The sequence below is a fragment of the Aquarana catesbeiana genome, linkage group LG10 (assembly GCF_042186555.1).
Source record: "Aquarana catesbeiana isolate 2022-GZ linkage group LG10, ASM4218655v1, whole genome shotgun sequence".
NCBI classification, from domain to species: domain Eukaryota; kingdom Metazoa; phylum Chordata; class Amphibia; order Anura; family Ranidae; genus Aquarana; species Aquarana catesbeiana.
In genome coordinates this window covers 142,550,471-142,575,480 of record NC_133333.1, presented here as the reverse complement: position 1 = coordinate 142,575,480, position 25,010 = coordinate 142,550,471, and the positions used below count along the sequence as shown (strand labels likewise).

The 25,010-nt window shown below is 43.0% G+C and overlaps 1 long non-coding RNA gene across 1 annotated transcript in view; it reads right to left on the bottom strand.

Moving 5' to 3' along the window:
* The window catches only part of LOC141110933 (uncharacterized), a 130,195-nt gene extending 120,618 nt beyond the window's left edge, over positions 1-9,577 (bottom strand). Inside the window, exon 1 of the long non-coding RNA XR_012236352.1 lies at positions 9,462-9,577. This is a non-coding gene — a long non-coding RNA (uncharacterized lncRNA). The remainder of the gene's footprint in view (positions 1-9,461) is intronic.
* Between the last annotated feature and the right edge of the window lie 15,433 nt (positions 9,578-25,010).

Genomic DNA, 25,010 nt, shown 5'->3' with positions numbered 1-25,010 from the left:
CAATGACAGCCTCCTGGAGATTAAATGACTCACTATTAACGGACCCCGAACTGAATGCAAAAATAGCAGAACACTTAACCGAATACTTCAGATTGAACGATGTTGACAACATTTCCCCATCTATACTTTGGGCTGCCCATAAGGCAGTACTAAGAGGTCGCTTTATAGAACTTGCCACCTGTAAAAAACATCAGAAAGTAGCCAACATTAAATCCCTCACCTTGGAATTAGACAAACTTTATCATGAGCATGCCCTGACTCACTCCCCTGCGTCCCTTAGCCAAATCAACCAAAAGAGGGTAGAATTAGATACTATCCTCTCAGAACACACTGCAAAAGCCATGAGATGGTCTAAAGCTAGGTTCCTCTTGTATAGCAATTCGGCCTCAGCCATGTTCACACGTAAACTTCATCAATCCATCCAACCGATACATGTCTACAAACTAAAAAACAACTCAGGTCAATTGATTTCCCACCCTAAGGAGACATTACAGATATTTACATCCTATTATAGGTCCCTTCTGACTTCCCCTGATACACCTTCCCCAATAGTGATAGACTCATGATTAGACTCTATAGCCCTTCCTTAACTTTCGGAAGAACAGCTACAAAACTTGAATACCCCTTGCACTGAGCAAGAAATACTAACTATTATAAAATCCCTAAAATCATCTACAGCCCCGGGCCCGGACGGATATACCACATCTTACTACAAAAAATTTGCGGACCAATTAGCACCTAAACTTACCAGAGTAATCAACCATATATTACAGGGCCATAAACTCCCAGAAGAGATGCTCTCGGCCAATATGACTCTGTTACCCAAGCCTAATAAAGACCATTCCTTGCCACAAAATTACAGACCAATCTCAGTCCTGAATAATGACACTAAAATATTAGCCCGAGTGTTTTCTGATAGACTAGCGCCCATCATATCCACTTTAATAGGACCAGAGCAGACCGGATTTATCGAGACAGATCACCGATAATATTAGATTAGCGGCTAACATAATTCAGGATGCTGATAATTGTTCTTGCAAAGTTCTGATTCTGGGCCTCGATATACATAAGGCCTTCAACAGCATCCTCTGGCTACTCATTCACCAAAAAAGTGTCAAAAAGTAATAAAAACACAGAGACAGTTTTTGACAATGCCTTTATTAAAACTAAAAAATGTCCCCTGATGTAAATCAAGCATCTATCACACTGCTTGCCGCACCGCCAACAGACGCTGTTTTATCTAAATTTGGATTCCTGGGGGAATTTGTTAATGGGTTTAAAGCATTATACCGTAACCCACACACCCGAATTAAACTCGCAGGATGCTCCTCGGAGTACTTCCCGCTTAGCAGGGGAACTAGGCAGGGCTGTCCCTTGTCACCATTGATCTTTGCCCTGGCTATAGAGCCGTTGGCCAGGGCAATAGTCAATAACCCTAATATTGAGGGATACACAAAAGGTGAAGAGGAATTTAAACTAAGTCTCTATGCGGATGATGTCCTCATGTTCCTGTCAGATCCATTCGTTGCCCTCCCCAATTTAATGTCCACCCTACAGGAATTTCATTCCATCTCTGGACTAGGTGTAAATTTAGCGAAATGTTCTGCTCTCCCCATCAATATCCCACCTCATATCTCCGCTAGCATTAGGAGCTCATTTGGGATCACTCTCACTGATAAATCCCTGCAATACTTGGGAGTACGATTAGCACCCTCCCTCCGTGCTTTATATAATGCTAACTATCCTAAGGCCTTCCTTAAAACTAAACAATGGCTGCAACTCTGGTCTACGTTCTCCATCCCTCTTCTAGGCCGGGTCACGGCCATAAAGATGTCCATCCTACCAAAGCTATTATATTTTTTTAGAGCACTTCCCTTGTATGTATCTCGCCAAACAATCAATATGATCCAAATAGCCATTAATAAATTTATCTGGAAAGGCAAACCCCCCAGATTTGGGAAAATCCTCATACACAGACCGCTTTCACAAGGGGGCTTAGGGCTACCAAATATATGGCTGTACTATTTAGCGGCTAGACTAGCACAAGCGGCCCAGTGGCATGCTTCCCCAGTTAGGATTCCATGGTTGAGGTTTGAGCTGATTTCAGCTCGCCCATTTTATTTACCAGGTCTTCTTTGGCAATCTGGTGTAAAATCTAGAGAAGTCGGCACGCTGAATGGTATAGTAGGTCAAACCATACACCTATGGAATCTATACCAACGGAAATGTAAACTTCAATCTGATAGGCCCCCCGTCCTCGTTTCTAGGAGACAGGAGATTTCCCCCTGAATACGACCTACCCAAAGATTTCCAATGGTGGGAGCTCAGGTCCCTCACCACTTTAAATACATTAACCAAAGGATCACATTTTTACTCATTTACACAGCTACAAGAACTATTCGATATCCCTAGAAATGAGTTCCATAGATATCTCCAAGTAAGACACTTTTTTGCAGACAGAGGGACAATCTCTATGCTATACAGTCACCTTAACGGTTTTGACCTTCCGGAGAAATCGTCGGCCATGATCAGTTGGGAAACAGATGTGGACCAGGTATTCTCTACAGAAGACTGGTCGATCATGCTGAGTAACATGCATAAATGCTCCCGTTCCATGGCCGTTAAGGAGACAGTGGTCAAGTTGCACACGAGGTGGTACTTTACCCCGGATAGAGTTCATAAATGTTACCCTGGTGTCACAGATACTTGCTTTAGGGGTTGTCAGGAACAGGGCTCCTTACTTCACACCTTTTGGAGCTGCCCACAGCTGCAACACATATGGTCCCAGGCGGCCAGCAGGGTGGCACAGATAACAGGTACTATGGTGACTTTGACAGCTCCCATCTGTTTGCTTTTCGCACCTATACCAGATGTACCTCCTTCTACTCAGAAAATGGTGAACACATTATTCTGTGCTATCCTGTGGGCTATAGCCTTGAATTGGCGCTCCCCAATGGTTCTCTGGCCCCAAGTACTTCAGAGAATGGAATCAATTAAAATAATGGAACAAATTCATCACACTATAATGGACACAATGCATATTTTCCACAATAAGTGGTCATGTTGGTCCACTTATGGATCATTGACTTAACTATTTTACTTGAAACCAATTTTTCACCAAGGGCTCCTTCAGCATACCTGGACACAAAATAGGATTTAACCCCTGAAGCTCAGAATCACTACCAATCCAGAATACAGAGTGTTTACTGTTTTACTGTTTTTCTTACTAGAATGATATTTTATATAAAACCATTTATTTTATTGATATCAAAAACATCTAAAATGTTTACATGAAGGAGTACAAAAAATATACAAAACAAAAACAGAAATACAGTGCAAATAAATGACCGTCACCAAAGATGTTGAGGGGTGATCATAGTCTTATGTTCCCAACTAGTTTCGCCAAAATATTGGCTTCATCAGGGGAATGTAGAGATGTACTGCAGAGAGTAAAACCACTATAATAAAGAAAAAATGCATTATTGGATCAACACAATCTTGTAATGCTGGAGACAAGCCAATCGCATCGCATAGCGGTCAAATTGCCGCCCCCCCCATATCCCACGGTCTTCCCACCCCTCACACACCTAAAACATACCATGCGGGCTCCAAAACGCAAGGGGGACACCACCAAGACCCTGAGAATGGAAGTTGCACTCAGCCCAGTATTTGGCTACAGGGGAATTAAAGGGCGCCTAAAAAGAGAAGTATAGCATATAAGTATTGAAAATTATTTTAATTTTGTTTAACAAAAGGGACCTAAGCCTCAATTACATACCCTAATTATATGCAAAACCAAGGCACTCAATGTTGCACAAGGGAGATTCACAGCGCAGTCAGTTCATGTTTAAAAAAAAAAAAAAAAAAAAAATCGCATGAATGCGATCAAAAGGACTGTAAAATAGATTCAAGAGAGGGGAAAAAAAAGGTATGGGAAAAATGATATTGATACACATAAATATATCAGTGAATTTCAGGATTTGAAGGACATAGTGAAATATGTTGGATAGAGTGAGTAGGGCTTACCGAATACGCATTAAGTTAGAAAAAATGCATCCTATGAATAAGGTTCCGCCAGTATCTTGGCTAGACGTTGGAACCTCCACAATGAGTCTTTCTGGTAACACCGGTTATTATAGATGATCTGAAAGTCCATGCATATAACAAAGGGACTGTTAGCAAGAAAATTCAGCCAGTACAGCCATATGTGGCAATATAATGACAGATGCTTGCTGTGATGAAAAAAAGTTTGTTGGATCTATTACCTTTTACACATGTAGCCAGTTCCCCAGGATGGTCCCACAGCAAGGAGATAAAAAACACACTGAGAGCAAGGCTGCCTTTTAAAACCCCCACCTGATCAGCATGATATAAATCAGCTGATCAGGATCGGACGACAGGCGGGCGGGGCACATGCGCAGTTGCCAGTATCATTTGCCTACATATCCCATAAGTCCGAGCGTCGGTCCGGTCACATGGCAGCTACTGCCTGCGACATGATCGACAGATGGGAAAGTGCAACGGAAGGCTCCAGAGGAAGAGGGGGGAGAACTCCACATCATCCAAGGGAGACAGAGGGGAATGGAGGCATGAACAGGCGTTGGAACACCGCGATGGTCCCGGCTGAAGGGGCGGGCTGACAATAAAGCCAGCCCTTGGGCATCCATGCAGCCAAAGGCTGTAGTGAAACAAGTTCCCAGATGAATGGGGGGTAAAAACACCCAGTGCATTGGGCCCACCATGGCAAGCCCCAGGAGGGGGGGAGGGCGGAAGGAACAAAGGGAAGTCTGATAATTCAGACAGATCGGGGACATAGGTGGAGTGGCCCTGGTGGTGGACAGATGGTATCACCGCAATGGCCGCCATGCGATAACGGAGGAAAATGCCTGCAACAACACAAGTATAAGTTAGATGACAAAATTGCATTAATAAAATCGATATGGTGGTCCAAAATTAAACAATGCATTTGATTTATAATATGTCTCTAGTTATTATCTTTCCAGCAATGAACAAGGGTTATTCCCATTGTGACCTCAAACTGACAGTTGTATCCTGTATGTGAGATTGTTATGTCACTTAGGTTGCATCCCATATTGTTATAGTGACCCTTTATATAACAGAACTGAGTTGTATTTTTTTTACATGTTCATTCCCTAAACAAATAAAAATGTTTGTATGAAAAAAAGAATATAATTGTATTTTTTTCTTAGCTATGCTAATTGGGGAGATTTCTCTTCTCTTTCTGTGCTAGAGAAATAACATGAAGTGAGAGGAAATTTAATGAAGTTAGACAGCTGTCCAGTTGTCTCCAGTGGAAGTTTTCTCTTTTATTACTGTTCTGGTAATAACAGTAATATTTCCATTTTCCCATCACTTTCTGTCCTAGATTCAATGTTCCTAAGGACTAATAGAGAGGGTGAATCTACCCAGTGGGGAAACAGACAGCAATCAAAAGCCTTACAGAGTTTCCAACCCCTCCCAACTCCATCCAAAAGTAGAAATAAAAATACTTAATTTTGTAGTAATATGACCATCTGAGAAAACCCTCTCATCTTGAGCAAACAGCTTGTGGATTAATATATTCAGAGCCCCAATTTTCAGAATGTTTCTTCTTGAGTGCATTCAATTATTCTTTTTTCAGAAAGACATTGTGCCCCTTGTCAAGTGCTGTTTTGTACTCATTATATTTTCCCTTTCTTAAAAAATAAGCTTTGATCAGGCCTTTCTTATATCACTAGGTGAAACCATTTAACTCTTTAACTGTCTGACAATATATGAATCTTTTCTTCCTCCTACATACATCTGCACACTGAACCTATGCCAGAACAGACACATTATTTTCATTAGTAGAACAGGACCTGTTGGTGCCCATAAAATATCTTTGGTTTAGACATGCGACCTAATCTCTAATGAAAAGGGCTAATATTGATGGTAATATGCCAAGTGTATTAACTGATAGCAACCAATGAGTTTCTACTAAGCACTAATGGCAGGTCAGTGACAAAAAACTAATCAGATTGCTGGGGGTTACAGAAATTTGAGCTGAATATCTTGATGGGCTGATAAAAACACGGCAAAATGTTCTAGCATGCAGCACCATAGACTGCCGATTGTTTTCTCATGGTTTAATGGGATGTAGGCTTTGAGGTTTTCGGTGTGTCATTTCATGCAATGATTAGGATGAACAGACTGGTAAAATGTATAATACAGTAATTTACCACTAAATTTCAACCTTTACTTAGGCATAGCTCCCAACTGTCCCTCATTTCAAGGCACTTTTCCTCCTCATGTGTCCCTCTTTTTGGTCTAAAGGTAAATATCTTGTTAAACAAGGTATTATTTAACTACCAAAACTGTTGCATTATGGTAAACATTTCATCCATCCCCTGATTTCTTAAAATTATTGTTTTGACAAGCCACTATGAAAAAAAAAATAGAGGTAAAATGGACTTGTGGGTTTGCCCAATTATTTTCTGTGTATGCCTTATTTATGATCTGTATAACTGGAGGCATGTCAGGTGTGTGTCCTTTGCCTACATGTCATTTGCTGGGAGCGCCCTTAACAACCAGCGAAGGGAGTGGGCAGCGAAGGCAAATATGCTACACCGTGTAATGGGACAGGCACTCTGCCTGTCTCTGTACACCAACTTAGAGTAGGTCTTATTTACTTGCAGTTTCATTATCTTTTTTGAATTTGTGCATTAGCCACTTGACTACAGGGCACTTAAACCCCCTTCCTGCCCAGACCAATTTTCAGCTTTCAGCGCTGTCACACTTTGAATGACAATTGCGCGGTCATGCAACAATGTACCCAAATTACATTTTTATCATTTTTTTCATACAAATAGAGCTTTCTTTTGGTGGTTATTAATCACTGCTGTGTTTTTTACTCTTTGCTAAAAAACAAACAAAAAAAAGACAGAAAATTTTGAAAAAAAAAATTGTTTTATAGTTTGCTATAAAATTTTTAAAACAGGCAATTTATCTACTTCATTGATATGTGCTGATGAGGCTGTACTGATGGGCACTGATAAGACAGAACTATCGGGCACTGATAGGTGGCACTGATAAGTCCTGGTGAAGCGGCACTGATAGGTGGCACTGAGAGGTGGCACTGATGGGTGGCACTGATGGTTGGCACTGATAAGCACGGATGGGCAGCACTGAAGGGGCAGCACTGAAGGGGCAGCACTGAAGGGCACTGAAGGGCACTGAAATGTGACAATGATAAGCGGCACTGATAGGTGGCACTGATGGGTGGCACTGATGGGCACTGGCAGGCACTGGTAGGTGACACTGATAGGCAGCACTGATCGTTGGAACTGGTGAGGCACTGATGGACATTGATTGGCAGCACTAGTGGGCATTGATGGGTGGCACTGGTGGGCAAAGTTAGGTGGCACTGTGGGCACTGGTAGGTGGCACTGGTGGCTACTGATAGGTGGCACTGGCAGGTGGCTCTGGTGGGCACTGATGAGGCAGCCACGGCTCTCTGTGTAAGGGACTAATGTCCCTCTGATAGAAGCCGGTGATTGCCTTTTTTTTTTTCCTCACGCTGATCGGCCCCTTACTGTGATCTGTGATCAGCCGAATCTCATAGACTCGGTGATCACAGAGCGTGCCACATGTGACCCGCAGGGATGCACAGGCAGCTCAAGCACGGGAGGACGTCCATGGATGCCCTCCCGGCAATTAAGGCCCGCTCTGTAGCCATCTTTCAGCTATAGCAAGAGCGGCAAGTAGTTAATAGAGCCACTTTATAAAAATGTTACTATTAGGAACTACCTAAATCTGCTGCACGTGTTGGTAAAATTACCAAAAAGGGGCAGTAGGGATTTTTTTATCTGACAAAGGCCATTTTAAAGGGCCATAGCATCATAAAACTGTTGGTAGAGCTTTACTGAATTCCCCCAACTGTGTTCTCAGGTCAGACGGTAAGGTGGGAGCACACTATGGGCTCAATTTAAAAAAAAAAAAACCTTTGTTAGATAAATGTCACAGGCATTTATCCAGGCTGCACACATGTTCCTTGTAATTTCTCAGGTTCAATTATTTCATATGATCATCAGCTCTTTCTAGAGGCCAAAATGCAGTATTATTTTTTTTAACTACCTCAATCCGAAAATGTACCACATTATGGCCACTAGATGGAGATGACAGTCATATGAAATAATTGCATTAGAAAAAATACAGGGGAAATTCTTGCAGCCTGTGTGAATGCTTGTGACATTCATCCAACAAATGTTTTATAAATAGACCCCTAAATTGTTGTTCATTTTCTTTTACAACTTTTCAAAGGGTTTTTATGTGTCCTGTTTACACTTAAATGCGTTCACCTGTGTTGTGTTTAAATGTGTGTTTAAATGTATTTATGTTGCATTTTAACGCAACGCAACACAGGTCAACGTAGCGTTGCAGTGTGAACAGGACACATGAAAACAGTTATTTTTTATGTGTCTATGCATTGACCTGTATTTTCAAAGTGCGCCTAAACACAGAACAACGCAAGTCAACAAGCATTAAAATGAATAGATAAAGAATATTCCTGCACTATCAAATACGGGGAAAGGAGAGGAGGAGTAGAGCTAGGAAAAGCCGCCTACACCGGGTGGGGTACAACCAGCCCCTATATGTTAAATATGTAAATAAAAGTGTGGTGCTGTGCTAATCCTTAAAATCATGTACAAATCTATAACACAACTCAATAAATAAACAAACAGTATTAGTGTCTCACATTAAAATCCTGGCGTAAAAAATCAGCATGGACACCCTTGTGCACAGAGTGTGCAAAATATACTCATATACAAAATCAATGTGAAAATATCTTAAAAGTGACAAATATCAGAAAATAACAATACCTGACTTAAATACTCAGTGTACACAGTGAAATATATAACAAGCAAGCAACAATAGAAAGTGACTAGTGCTCATAGAACATAGAAAAGTGACAGTGAGCTAGAACTTATATGATATTCAGCAACTGCAAAAAAATAAAAGTATATATATATCCAACAACTTCAAAAAATCAAATAGAAATAGAAATATATGTATAAACGTAGCGTCCACAAATCAGCGTGCATAAAAGAGTGATCCACTTAAAAAGTCCAGAATCGTGTATCAAACAGTGGTCTATTCCGAAATATAAGTGGCTAGTGACGTGTAATTTTTCTTCATGCAGCACAGCACGCAGTGGTGGGCAGTGGCCCCTTACCTTTAGGTAATAGGGTGTTCGCATTAGCCAATATTGGGCATGGCGGCCCTTAACTAGCAAAGCCACAGCATCAGCCACTCATGGTAACGACTTTAATTGGGTCTTATCCAGGTTAATCTCCTCTGGGGACATCCGTATCTCAAGTAGTATCCCGGGGTCACCAAGATAAAAAACACCAAAGGAAGATCCCACAATAGTATAGTATCATTTGGTAAAAGGTGGATTTTATTAGACAAATAGGGGTACTCACATTAAAAACATATAGTAGTAAATGGAGATCCGACGAGCGGCGAGCTCGTACCGCTGATCACTGTAGAGTGCCTGTCCCGTCCCTACGCGTGACATCACGGCCCACGTGACTTCATCAGGGGATACAGGGAGGCACTATGGATGTCCTTAAATAGCTCCCCATAGACTATAATGGGCGGCCATTTTCTCGAAGGCTACAGGAAGTACTATGGCGGCCATGTTGCCGGGGATGGATAGGCGCAGCGATTTGACAAGTCAGCCAATAAAGCAGACAGGGGCGGGTGTAAGTCTACAATGGCCATAGTGAACTTAGCCAATCGGCACTGACCCCAGAAACTACTGTCAGCAAAGGGAAAATATAACTATGTCCGCAGCATAACATAGTCAGCGTACTGTGTGTCTGGGCATATAACGCAGCAGCACACATCCCAATCTAGATCCGCGGTGCAAAAACATATAATATTTAAAAAAGAACGGCCAATTTATTCAAAAATAAAACTATTGCAGATCGTAAAAAATATTATTAAAACCATATATTATAAAAATGAAACTCAAGAATGGTCAGATCGGGGAACCAATAACAAAAACGATCGGTTTAGGGAGAGGCATCTATGTGAACCAGGGTCAGCAACAAAATGGTACCTAATATATTACATAGGGACCAAGAACATCAAAGTGCCAATGCAAGATAAATATGCAATATAAAATAGTATGCCCAATGCCTATACTAGTCTTATAATAAAAAATGGAAAAAATCAAGTAAAAATACAAGTAAGAAAATATATAAATACAAAAAAAAAAAAAAAATTATAATAAAAAATAAAAATAAAAAATATATTAATCCACGACAAATAGAAAACAAGGAAATATTATGCAACAACATCATCCATAAGAGGACTATATGCCTGCCAACTAATCCTGGAGCCGAATTTACATATAATTAAAATAAACTATACTGGGGTAAGATGTAGTTTCCAGGAGGTGGGAGTATAAATCACACCTCGACTGTGAACCTGTGGGCCTATATGACCTCACACCCCTCATATAAAGAAATTAACAGATATACAGGGTGAGAATATTAAAAATGTGAAGTATTAAAAAATTTAAAAAAGATTATCTGGACATTAAAAATCTTTAAAAATCACTAAGGAAACAGTTCAAGTCAAATTCTATATTCAAGCCTCTTGGCGAGAAAGTATCTAGGGTGAAAATCCACTTGGATTCAATCTGACTGAGGGTCCTAACCTTGTGTTCCCCCCGCCAGTGTTTAACATATGGTTCAATACCCCAGAACTTCAGGTGGGAGGGGTCTCTATTATGACACAGCAGAAAGTGTTTGGATACGCTATGTTTATCGTATCCGTTTATAATGTTATTCACATGCTCTTTGATTCGTACCCTTAATGGTCTTTTTGTCCGGCCGACATATTGTAGGCCGCAGCTGCATTGTAGGGCGTATACTGCCCTATTGAGTTGTGTTATAGATTTGTACATGATTAGCGCAGCACCACACTTTTATTTACCTATTTAACATATAGGGGCTGGTTGTACCCCACCCTGTGTAGGCGGCTTTTCCTAGCTCTACTCCTCCTCTCCTTTCCCCGTATTTGATAGCGCAGGAATATTCTTTATCTATTCACCTATACACCTTCCACCAATTCCCGCAGCAATCATGGATGTATTTTCCTATATGGAGAAAAGGAAAGTTAACTTAGAAGAAGTCTTTAGCACCATAAATGCCAATGCTAATAGAAACCTAGATTTAGAGAGCTTAATGAGGAAGTTGGGACATAACATGGAAAAGAAGGTGAGCCTGTGGTGGGACATATGTACCTTCGAAACTTATTTGAAAGAAAACATAGTCCCAAGAAGGCTAAGATGGGACGTCCCCCCCAATGATGACCTAATGGATCAGGAATCAAATGAGGAATGGTTCAAATTCTTCAATGATAAAGGCTTAGAGCTATTGTCCTTCCTTCTGGAAAGAAAGTAAAGAAAGAATAAAAAGATAGACCAGAATATCCTAGAAATAAGAGAAGAACTGGAACCTTATAAAGATACGGTTGAATTTAAAAATCTAACCATGCAACTAAATAAAGACCTGATTAAAAAGGACAAAGAAGTCCAACAACGGAAGAGCAAAAGACATATCAGGGATACGAATGACTTTCAAAATAACCAAGTGTTCAAATGGCAAAGCCAAATAGGGAAGACCAACATATGTTCCACATACTCCACACCAGAGAAAGCAGTGAGGGTATACTCACAACAGGAGAATGCTCCATTTGGGCCAGATATTACACATTTAGATTATCAGGCTCAGAGAAATGAGAGTGGGGGTCCGACTCCAAGACCTACAGAGTACGTAGGGAGAAATACAGAATACCATCCATATACTCCATATAGAGGCGACAGGAGACCCCAGTACAATAATCAGACACCACAGAATGGAGGTAGGAGACCGCAAAACTGGAAGAATAATAAGAAGTCTCCATATAGGAATAATTGGTACAGACCCCCATACAACCAGAGGGACCAACGGGGGCCACCATATGAATACAGAGACCAGAGAAGACCTACACACGATCAGAGAGATAATAAAGCACCACCCTATGATTATTATAGACCTAGGGATAGGAGCCTGTACCAGGATTACGGTCACAATCAAAGGAGAGGATCACAATACAACTATCGGCAGAATGAACGGAGCCCAGTACCTACGTATAATTATTATGCTCCTCTAATGTATAGAGAAGAAGAGGAAAGACAAGGGAGACAATACCCCATACACTATGGAGACTCTGAACATAGTAGGCCTTTTTTAGACTGAGACAGGCCAAACCATCCACCGAGGAACTCGGACGAGACAAGAAATTCCAGAAGGAGCCCAGAAAGAAGAGAGGACGGAGAGCCAGGAAGAGAGAGCAAAAGAAAAAGAGAGTGAAGGGAGAGGGCATTTTTAATTTAAGTGGCCAGGATCTTACCCCAGAAGAGATCGGGGTCTTAGATAAAGGTTTAAAATATGCGCCGACGAAGAATCTGGATAAATTTGAAACATATATCGGAATTCAAAAATTCGTAAGGAAACTGAATATACAGAAATATATCGCAGGAAATCCGATTAGATATGCAGAAATCGAAAATAACAATATTTTACATAGTACACTAAGGAACAGTTCTGTTTCTAATCCCCCTATCAAAGACAATAAGTACATTGAAGTTTTTAAAAGAATAGTCGTGGATGAAATCAAAGATTTGAAGATCAGGAAGAAGGAAGACCCGAAACATATTAAAAGTGGGATTCGTAAACTGATGAAAAGTTGTGATCCGACCAGCGGACAAGGGAGGAGGTATTGTTATTCTATCAAAAGAACAATACCACAAATCTATGATGAATATGCTGAACGATGAGAACACCTATACGAAATTACTCAGTAACCCCATGTTCAGGTGCAGGAAAGCGCTTGAACAAGTAGTGCATCTAGGGACAAAGAAGAATATTTTGAGTAAGAAAGAAGCAAGGTTTCTTGTACCCGACTCATGCCGCTCCCCCATTATATATTCACTACCGAAGGTCCATATAAATAAGACCGATCCACCTCCAAGACCGATAGTGAATGGGATCGATTCGCTGACATCGAGGATAGGCCAATATATAGATTTTTTCTGCAACCAGTAGTCCAGAGCACAAAGGCGTATCTGCGGGACACCAAACAAATTCTACAAATTTTGGATGAAATCCCGGATAGAGGGAAGACGTATATTCTGGTTACCGCAGATGTCGCCTCGTTATATACGATTATACCCCACCATCTGGCGTGCGAAGCGGCCAAATGGGGTTTGAGGAAATACTCCAAGTTGTCATGCCTGCAGAGGAAGTTCCTGATAAAATGCTTAGACTTTAGTTTAAAAAACAATTACTTCTGGTATAATAACACATATTACCATCAGCAAACCGGAGTGGCCATGGGAGCCAAATTTGCTCCCAGCATAGCTGGGCTTTTTATGGCCCAATGGGAAGAAGAATTTGTTTTTAATGATCAACCCGAACAACTCCTCATCTATAAAAGATATATTGATGATATTTTTATAATATGGGATGGTGATAGAAATCAGTTGAATGAATTCATGGAGAAGTTGAATACAAATGAGAGGAACATCCGACTCTCATGGGATATAAGTGAGAAGAAAGTAACGTTCCTAGATTTAGATATTTTACAAGAAGATGCAAGATTAAGCACACGGACGCACTTTAAGAATGTGGACAGGGACAGTTACCTGCCGATAGAGAGCTGTCATCATAAAAATTGGCTCTTTAATGTCCCCAAAGGTCAACTCATGCGTTTGAGAAGAAACTGTACCAAACTTCAAGTTTCATTTTAGAGCAGGCAGAAAGAATTGGAGCTAGGTTTACCACTAAAGGGTATGATCAAGAGTATATAGATGGAAAAATAACAGAAGTATCAGCAATGGATCGGAAAGCACTAATTGAGGACAGAGTGCTACAAAAACGCCCAATGGAGGGACCAGCACTTATCCTTGACTATAGCATACAACACAAAGAGATAGAGAAGATCATCAGACGCCATTGGCATATCTTACTAGCAGACATACAACTTCAGGGGAGCCTACCAAAAAACCCCAAATTTATTTATAAAAGAGCACCATCCATTCGGGACAAACTGGTGAAAAGTGTGATAGACCCACCAAAGAAGACTTTCGTGTTTTTTTCGGGCAAAGGATTCTTTCCATGCAAAAGATGCTTCGCATGTGTAAGAACTAGATGTCCCAATGAAAAAGTGTTTCGATTTTCATCAACAACTACGGGGGATACGTATGAAGTTCAAAATTTCATTTGCTGCAATACGGAGGGGGCAGTATACGCCCTACAATGCAGCTGCGACCTACAATATGTCGGCCGGACAAAAAGACCATTAAGGGTACGAATCAAAGAGCATGTGAATAACATTATAAACGGATACGATAAACATAGCGTATCCAAACACTTTCTGCTGTGTCATAATAGAGACCCCTCCCACCTGAAGTTCTGGGGTATTGAACCATATGTTAAACACTGGCGGGGGGGACACAAGGTTAGGACCCTCAGTCAGATTGAATCCAAGTGGATTTTCACCCTAGATACTTTCTCGCCAAGAGGCTTGAATATAGAATTTGACTTGAACTGTTTCCTTAGTGATTTTTAAAGATTTTTAATGTCCAGATAATCTTTTTCAAATTTTTTAATACTTCACATTTTTAATATTCTCACCCTGTATATCTGTCACTTTCTTTATATGAGGGGTGTGAGGTCATATAGGCCCACAGGTTCACAGTCGAGGTATGATTTATACTCCCACCCCCTGGAAACTACATCTTACCCCAGTATAGTTTATTTTAATTATATGTAAATTCGGCTCCAGGATTAGTTGGCAGGCATATAGTCCTCTTACGGATGATATTGTTGCATAATATTTCCTTGTTTTCTATTTGTCGTGGATTAATATATTTTTTATTTTTATTTTTTATTATAATTTTTTTTTTTTTTTGTATTTATATATTTTCTTACTTGTATTTTTACTTGATTTTTTCCATTTTTTATTATAAGACTAGTATAGGCATTGGGTATACTATTTTATATTGCATATTTATCTTGCATTGGCACTTTGATGTTCTTGGTCCATATGTAATATACTAGGTACCATTTTGTTGCTGACCCTGGTTCACATAGATGCCTCTCCCTAAACCGATCGTTTTTGTTATTGGTTCCCCGATCTGACCATTCTTGAGTTTCATTTTTATAATATATGGTTTTAATAATATTTTTTACGATCTGCAATAGTTTTATTTTTGAATAAATTGGCCGTTCTTTTTTAAATATTATATGTTTTTGCACCGTGGATCTAGATTGGGATGTGTGCTGCTGCGTTATATGCCCAGACACGCAGTATGCTGACTATGTCATGCTGCGGACATAGTTATATTTTCCCTTTGCTGACAGTAGTTTCTGGGGTCAGTGCCGATTGGCTAAGTTCACTATGGCCATTGTAGACTTACACCCGCCCCTGTCTGCTTTATTGGCAGACCCACCAAAGAAGACTTTCATGTTTTTTTCGGGCAAAGGATTCTTTCCATGCAAAAGATGCTTCGCATGTGTAAGAACTAGATGTCCCAATGAAAAAGTGTTTCGATTTTCATCAACAACTACGGGGGATACGTATGAAGTTCAAAATTTCATTTGCTGCAATACGGAGGGGGCAGTATACGCCCTACAATGCAGCTGCGACCTACAATATGTCGGCCGGACAAAAAGACCATTAAGGGTACGAATCAAAGAGCATGTGAATAACATTATAAACGGATACGATAAACATAGCGTATCCAAACACTTTCTGCTGTGTCATAATAGAGACCCCTCCCACCTGAAGTTCTGGGGTATTGAACCATATGTTAAACACTGGCGGGGGGGACACAAGGTTAGGACCCTCAGTCAGATTGAATCCAAGTGGATTTTCACCCTAGATACTTTCTCGCCAAGAGGCTTGAATATAGAATTTGACTTGAACTGTTTCCTTAGTGATTTTTAAAGATTTTTAATGTCCAGATAATCTTTTTTAAATTTTTTAATACTTCACATTTTTAATATTCTCACCCTGTATATCTGTCAATTTCTTTATATGAGGGGTGTGAGGTCATATAGGCCCACAGGTTCACAGTCGAGGTATGATTTATACTCCCACCCCCTGGAAACTACATCTTACCCCAGTATAGTCTATTTTAATTATATGTAAATTCGGCTCCAGGATTAGTTGGCAGGCATATAGTCCTCTTACGGATGATATTGTTGCATAATATTTCCTTGTTTTCTATTTGTCGTGGATTAATATATTTTTTATTTTTATTTTTTATTATAATTTTTTTTTTTTTTTTTGTATTTATATATTTTCTTACTTGTATTTTTACTTGATTTTTTCCATTTTTTATTATAAGACTAGTATAGGCATTGGGTATACTATTTTATATTGCATATTTATCTTGCATTGGCACTTTGATGTTCTTGGTCCATATGTAATATATTAGGTACCATTTTGTTGCTGACCCTGGTTCACATAGATGCCTCTCCCTAAACCGATCGTTTTTGTTATTGGTTCCCCGATCTGACCATTCTTGAGTTTCATTTTTATAATATATGGTTTTAATAATATTTTTTACGATCTGCAATAGTTTTATTTTTGAATAAATTGGCCGTTCTTTTTTAAATATTATATGTTTTTGCACCGTGGATCTAGATTGGGATGTGTGCTGCTGCGTTATATGCCCAGACACGCAGTATGCTGACTATGTCATGCTGCGGACATAGTTATATTTTCCCTTTGCTGACAGTAGTTTCTGGGGTCAGTGCCGATTGGCTAAGTTCACTATGGCCATTGTAGACTTACACCCGCCCCTGTCTGCTTTATTGGCTGACTTGTCAAATCGCCGCGCCTATCCATCCCCGGCAACATGGCCGCCATAGTACTTCCTGTAGCCTTCGAGAAAATGTAGTCTATGGGGAGCTATTTAAGGACATCCATAGTGCCTTCCTGTATCCCCTGATGAAGTCACGTGGGCCATGATGTCACGCGTAGGGACGGGACAGGCACTCTACAGTGATCAGCGGTACGAGCTCGATGCTCGTCGGATCTCCATTTACTACTATATGTTTTTAATGTGAGTACCCCTATTTGTCTAATAAAATCCACCTTTTACCAAACTATACTATACTATTGTGGGATCTTCCTTTGGTGTTTTTTATCTTGGTGACCCCGGGATACTACTTGAGATACGGATGTCCCCAGAGGAGATCAACCTGGATAAGACCCAATTAAAGTCGTTACCATGAGTGGCTGATGCTGTGACTTTGCTGGTTAAGGGCCGCCATGCCCAATATTGGCTAATGCGAACACCCTATTACCTAAAGGTAAGGGGCCACTGCCCACCACTGCGTGCTGTGCTGCATGAAGAAAAATTACACGTCACTAGCCACTTATATTTCGGAATAGACCACTGTTTGATACACGATTCTGGACTTTTTAAGTGGATCACTCTTTTATGCACGCTGATTTGTGGACGCTACGTTTATACATATATTTCTATTTCTATTTGATTTTTTGAAGTTGTTGGATATATATATACACTTTTATTTTTTTGAAGTTGCTGAATATCATATAAGTTCTTGCTCACTGTCACTTTTCTATGTCCTATGAGCACTAGTCACTTTCTATTGTTGCTTGCTTGTTATATATTTTACTGTGTACACTGAGTATTTAAGTCAGGTATTGTTATTTTCTGATATTTGTCACTTTTAAGATATTTTCACATTGATTTTGTATATGAGTATATTTTGCACACTCTGTGCACAAGGGTGTCCATGCTGATTTTTCACGCCAGGATTTTAATGTGAGACACTAATACTGTTTGTTTATTTATTGAGTTGTGTTATAGATTTGTACATGATTTTAAGGATTAGCGCAGCACCACACTTTTATTTAAGCATTAAAATGCACATAACATGGATGTAATTGTACATATATTTCCCTGCACTTTACTGCAAGTCAGTGCGAATTCAGCCTAAATGAGGAGTAGGGATGAGCTCGATGTTCGGGTCGAACATTAGTTCCACTGGAACATCGCATGTTCGCCCGTTCTCCGAAGAACGAACATTATGGGGCGTTTGCGGGAAATTCGAGCGCCCGCGGAAAACACCCCATAATGCACTGCGAGATTGCAGTTCATTGCTGTATGATGATTGGCCAAAAGCATGCACCTGACCTGCATGCTTTGGCCAATCCCAGCGCCCTCTGCTAAGAGAGCCATAATTGGCCAAAGGCAGGGTGCCTTTGGCCAATCGTGGCTCAGGGGGACTAAGTCCACGCCCCACACTATATAAGGCTGCCTACACCCTGTGTAGTGTTGTTGGCGTGGATGGAGAGATTTAGATTAAGCAGGCAGGTTATTCAGTTAGTGGCAGTGTATTTTATATATATATATATATATATATATATATATATATATATATATATATAGATATAGATATATCTAGATATCTAGATATCTAGATATCTAGATATCTAGATATATCTATATCTATATATAGATATAGATATATCTCTATATATCTATATCTATATATATATATATAGATATAGATATATATATAGATATATCTATATATATATACACACAGTCAGTCTAGTATATATATATATATATATATATATATATATATATATATATATATATATACTCTGCAGCATCCAGTGTAGCCCATATCTACAGTGCATTCTGTGGTGTACTATTTCTAATCTACTTCAGGCGGTGTATTTGATATGTGTAAAGGCTAGCCGGAGGCTAGCCGTATTTGTGGGTGGAGTCTGAGAGGGCTATTTAAGCCTCCACCTCCTCAGGCCAGGGCTCGTCGGTGTTTCTGGTGGACGTACGTCACTTCCGGCCTCCTTACAGAGCGGCAGTCGGCCGCAGCTATGATGTCGCTTCCTCTCTTAAAACACCACCAGGGGAGCGCCCGCCCATCCCCCCTGTCATCCCCTGGTTCCACCAGCATCATGGGGGCCACCCCGCCCATCCTCTCCTTCAGCCCATGTTCCATCCAGCATCGTGGGGGGGTGCCCGCGCGCTTCTCCCGGCGCTCATGCGGGGGGGGGCAGTACGACCGTCCGTCCCTCCATCCTTCCTTCCTCCACCCACTTTCTCCATGGCTCCATCTGGCCAGGGAACCGCCCGCCCGCTTCTCCCGGCGCATCCATCCCTTCAACTGAGCTCAATCCCGCCGCCGCCTGCTTCTCTCCTTTATCCCTGTGTTCCTGCCAGCGCCATGGGAGCCGCCCGCCGCTTCTCCCGTCGCTCATGCCAAGGGGTGGGGAGCGGGGGGGTTCATCCATCTATCCTCCAACCACCCACGGCTCCATCTGGCCAGGGTGCCGCCCGCCCGCTTCTCCCGGTGTTCATGCGGGGGCGGCTGTCCGTCCTTCCATCACCTCAGCCTGGCTCAATCCCGCATGGTGGGGGTGGGGCCGCCCGATTCTCCCTTTCATCCCTGTTTCCTGCTAGCATCGTGGAAGCCAACTGCCTGCTTCTCCCGGCGCTCATGGGGGGGATGGCGTCCATCCATTCATCACTCACCCACTTGCCACTCACCCGCCAGTTCACCTCCCTGGAACTATGCCAAGCATGGAGGGGATGCCTGCACGCCTCACAGTTCTCATGGTGGGGGCGCTCACCCGCCTGCTCATCTCCCGGTACTCACGTGGGGCATCATGGGGGGGATCCCCGCATGCCTCCCGGGCATCCACAACTTCAGTCAGTGTTCATATCGTGGCGTTTCTACCCCAGGAGTTCTGTCATAGCGTTTTTCTGCCCCAGCGTTTCTGCCATAGCATTCTGCCCCGGCATTTCTGTCATAGCATCTTCTGCCCCAGGATTTCTGTTATAGCGTTTTCTGCCCCAGCATTTCTGTCATAGCGGTTCTGCCCCAGGATTTCTGTCATAGCGTTTCTGCCCCAGTTCTGTCATAGCATTTCTGCCCCAAGGTTTTCTGTCATAGCGTTTTTTTTCTGCCCCAGGGTTTCTGTTATAGCATTTTCTGCCCCAGCATTTCTGTCATAGCGTTTCTGCCCCAGCATTTCTTTCTCAGCATTTATGTCCACTGCGTTTCTGCCCCAGGATTTCTGTCATAGCGTTCTGCCCCAGCATTTCTGTCTTGGCGTTCAGTCTCTGCATTTATGTTCACTGCTGTTCTGCCCCAGCTTTTTTGTCATAGCGTTCAGCCCCAGCATTTCTGTCATAGCATTACCTGCCCCAGGATTTCTGTCATAGCGGTTCTGCCCAGCATTTCTGTTATAGCGCTTCTGCCCTAGGGTTTCTGTCATAGCGTTTCTGCCCCAGTTCTGTCATAGCATTTCTGCCACAGGGTTTCTGTCATAGCGTTTTTCTGCTCCAGGGATTCTGTCGTAGCGTTCAGCCCCTGCATTTCCGTCATAGCGTTCGGCCCCAGCTTTCCATCATAGCATTTCTGTCACAGCATTTTGCCCCAGCATTTCTGTCACAGCGTTCTGCCCCAGCATTTCTGTCACAGCGTTCTGCCCCAGCATTTCTGTCACAGCGTTCTGTCCCAGCATTTCTGTCCCAGCATTTCTGCCCCAGCATTTCTGTCCCAGCATTTCTGTCCCAGCATTTCTGTCCCAGCGTTCTGCCCCAGCATTTCTATCTCGGCGTTCAGTCTCAGCATTTCTGCCATAGCGTTTCTGCCCCAGGGTTTTTCCACAGCATTTCTGCCCCAGGATTTCTGTCATAGCGTTTCTGCCCCAGGAATTCTGTCATGGAGTTTTTCTGTCATGGTGTCCTGCCCCAGCATTTCTGTCTCGGCGATCAGTCTCAGTATTTCTTTCATAGCGCTTCAGCCCCAGGATTTTTGTCATTGCAATTCTGCCTCAGCGTTCTGTCGTTGCGTTTCTGCCCCAGGATCTCTGTTATGGCTTTCTGCCTCAGCGTTTAAGTCTCAGCGTTCAGTTTCAGCATTTCTGTCTTAGCGTTGCTGTCCTTGCGTTTCTGCACCAGGATTTCTGTCATGGCATTTTGGCTTCAGCGTTTCTTTCCTTGCGTTTCTGCACCAGGATTTCTGTCATGGCATTTTGGCTTCAGCGTTTAAGTCTCAGCGTTTCTGTTATAGCGTTTCTGCCCCAGGATTTCTGTCATTTCGTTTCTGCCTCAGCGTTCAGTTTCTGCGTTTCTGTCATAGCGTTGCTGTCCATGTGTTTTCTGCCCCAGGTTTTCTGTCAGAGTTTCTGCTTCAGCGTTCAGTCTCAGCATTTCTGTCATAAGCGTTTTCTGTCATAGCGTCACTGTCCTTGCGTTTCTGCCCCAGGATTTCTGTCATAGCCTTTCTGCCTCAGCGTTCAGTCTCAGAATTTCTGTCATAGCGTTTCAGGCTTGGTGTTTCAGCCTTCACCGTTTCTCAGAGGAGCGCTATTGTTCAGTCACGGCATACTCCAGTAGCTGTTTTTATCTTCGTTGTTTGTCATGTCTCATCGTATCTTTGTTCATGTTTGTACCTGGGTCAGTTAGCTAGGGCTCACATGCCAGGATCTGTCACGTCTACAGATCCATACGGGCTGAGGTTTCGTTTGTTAATGATTGTTGTCCACAATCTTCTCGCCCGTATACCATACGTCATACGATGCACGTTCATTCACCACACCACGGTCTGTGGGTACACCAGCCCTGAGTTTTCAGTTTAATTACCTGTCTCTGCACTGCAGGTTACTCGTGCTCACTCACCATTTACACGAGGGGAGGGATCCGTCATCAGGTTCATTCACGCGCAGTGGTCTTGACATTTCTGCTCATGTTCTCATACTTAGGTAGGCACAGAGGGGCGTTGTTGTTCTCATGTTTTGTCTGTCATTTCTCTTGTTCGTGTTCTCAGGTTGGGCTGTATTGGCATCCATCTCCCTTTGTTGGTCCTTAAGTGGTAAGTTTGGGCAAACGTCATCATGATTCTGGATTCCACTCTCGACTCTCTCGGCTGGCCCTCCTTCCTCGGTTCAGTATTCAGACTCGGTTGCCAGGTCACAGGCTGAAGCACGACCCGATCTAATCAGGTGGGACCAGTATTCTGTGTCTGGCATGGTTTCTCTAGGTTGACAATGCTTATTGCCATAGTGCATGGGCCTCATCCACCTACTCCATCACATCATTCAGGTATTCAGCATTTTGAACTCCTGTCAGTTGTCCTTTGGCACTCACCCTTGCACTTCCCCATAGCAGTATGGGTAGGCCAGGGGTTGGGGGGGGTTTCACTGAGCACTTCACTGGTGTCCGGTTGAAGTTTTGATCTTCTCGGCTATCGTTTTGCAGGGGCTCCTCGGGACAGCCATTGCTCCCCTTCCCCCACACATCCTCTCATTCACAAGCAGTTCATTCTCATGTCTGGGTCATCTTGGGCTTCAGGCTCTATCCAATCATTCACGGGACGTTTAGTTGGGTTCTGGGTAGCTTCGCAGGTTCTATAGGGGGTTCTGTCTCATCACCAAGTCAGGAGTCGGAGGGGGGGGTTCTCCTGTCATAGCGGACACTTATCGGATATATACTGTTGCCATCCGGGCGCACGCTACTCCACTTGATGGATTGTTACCTTCCCTTCTTCACCTAAATTTGTGTCTTTTTGACCAGCCAGGCCAAGGCACACCTCAGGCCTTGGTGCCCAGGAGTATAACTTTCTCACTCGAAGACTCTGACTACAAGTTTAAAGGCTAGCCGGAGGCTAGCCGTATTTGTGGGAGGAGTCTGAGAGGGCTATTTAAACCTCCTCCTCTGTCAGGCCAGGGCTCGTTGGTGTTTCTGGGTTCCCAACCACCTGTTTCCCCCAGTCTTCATACATACTCATAATACTTTTTCCTATTCTTACATTCAGGGTATGCCCTCTTTTCAGGCAAACTGTCCAGCCAGGCCAAGGCACACCTCAGGCCTTGGTGCTTAGGAGTATCACTTTCTCACTCGAAGACTCTGACTACAAATATATATATATATACACAGACAGTCTAGTGTATTTATATATATATATATATATATATATATATATATATACAGTGGGGACGGGAAGTATATATATAGTCTAGTATATATATATATATATATATATATATATATATATATATATATATATATACTCTGCAGCATCCTGTGTAGCCTATATCTACAGTGCATTCCGTGGTGTACTGTTTCTACTACTTTTCTGGTGGTGTACACATTACACAATACAGTGCAGCCGTAGTGCAGTTGCTACTACTTTTCTGGTGGTGTACCAGTGTTGCCAACCCCCTGAAGTGAAATTTACTGGCAGGATGACAAAATTTACAAACGGCACCACTTTTTTACTGGCAAAAATCATGACAATTACTGGCAGATCCACGTTTTTTACTGGCGCTGCAAAAAAGTACCTAAAATTACTATTTTCAGTGCTAAACGGTGCAAGGATACATATTTGGACTATAAACATATAGCTAGTGCTATTAGCAATGTGTTTAAGCTAAACAAAAGTCAAAAAACATGAAGGTCAAGTTACTATAACCCAGCTAGCTCTAGGTTCCCTCCTTACATCAGAGTCTGCAGGGATCCCCCTTACAGTGAAAGGGAACTCTTATGTAAAGGGGGATGCTGCAGATCATGATCTAAGGGGGAACTCTGATGTAAGGGGAGGCTCTGGTGACCAGAGACCACCTTATATCAGAGAGCACTGTGTTCCCTTTACATCAGAGTTCCCAATTACATCAGGGTCTGCAGATTGAGTTCCCCTTTGCACTGTAAGGGGCAATCCTGCAGACTTTGATGTAAAGGGGAATGCCAGGAACTCTGATGTGGTGGGCACTCTGGTGACCAGAGACCACCTTCCGCAGAGTGAATACACTAAGGTAAGGGGAGTTACTAATTTAGGGGGAAACCTTTATATCAGTGCCCCTTACATTATTGTATTCACTCCCCCTTACATCAGCAACCCCCCTAGACTGACTTGGCGGTGCTGTCACTGACCTCCTCTCAGGTGCATCGTGTAGGGCTCAGTCAGATGGCTCCAGCTTGGTGGTTCTGGTTTTCCTATGGTCTCCTCTCCAAAGTCCACACACGTCTGACTTCTCCTGTGACCCCATGATCCCGGCAGCGCTCCCACTCTTGTTTCCTTTCCCGACTCCCCCTCAGAGACTGCAGACATGATGTAGGAATAGGTCAGAGGCTGCGGACAGGAGATGGTCAGAGGCTGTGGACAGGAGATGGTCAGAGGCTGTGGGCACTGGGCAGGGGATGGTCAGAGGCTGCGGACAGGAGATGGTCAGAGGCTGCAGGCAGGAGATGGTCAGAGGCTGCGGGCAGGAGATGGTCAGAGGCTGCGGGCAGGAGATGGTCAGAGGCTGTGGGCACTGGGCAGGAGATGGTCTGAGGCTGCGGACAGGAGATGGTCAGAGGCTGCGGACAGGAGATGGTCAGAGGCTGCGGGCAGGAGATGGTCAGAGGCTGCGGGCAGGAGATGGTCAGAGGCTGTGGGCACTGGGCAGGAGATGGTCAGAGGCTGCGGACAGGAGATGGTCAGAGGCTGCGGACAGGAGATGGTCAGAGGCTGCGGGCAGGAGATGGTCAGAGGCTGTGGGCACTGGGCAGGAGATGGTCAGAGGCTGCGGACAGGAGATGGTCAGAGGCTGCGGACAGGAGATGGTCAGAGGCTGCGGACAGGAGATGGTCAAAGGCTGCGGGCAGGAGATGGTCAGAGGCTGTGGGCAGGGGATGGTCAGAGGCTGTGGGTACTGGGCAGGAGATGGTCAGAGGCTGCGGACAGGAGATGGTCAGAGGCTGCGGACAGGAGATGGTCAGAGGCTGCGGACAGGAGATGGTCAGAGGCTGTGGGCAGGGGATGGTCAGAGGCTGTGGGCACTGGGCAGGAGATGGTCAGAGGCTGTGGGCAGGAGATGGTCAGAGGCTGTGGGCAGGAGATGGTCAAAGGCTGTGGGCA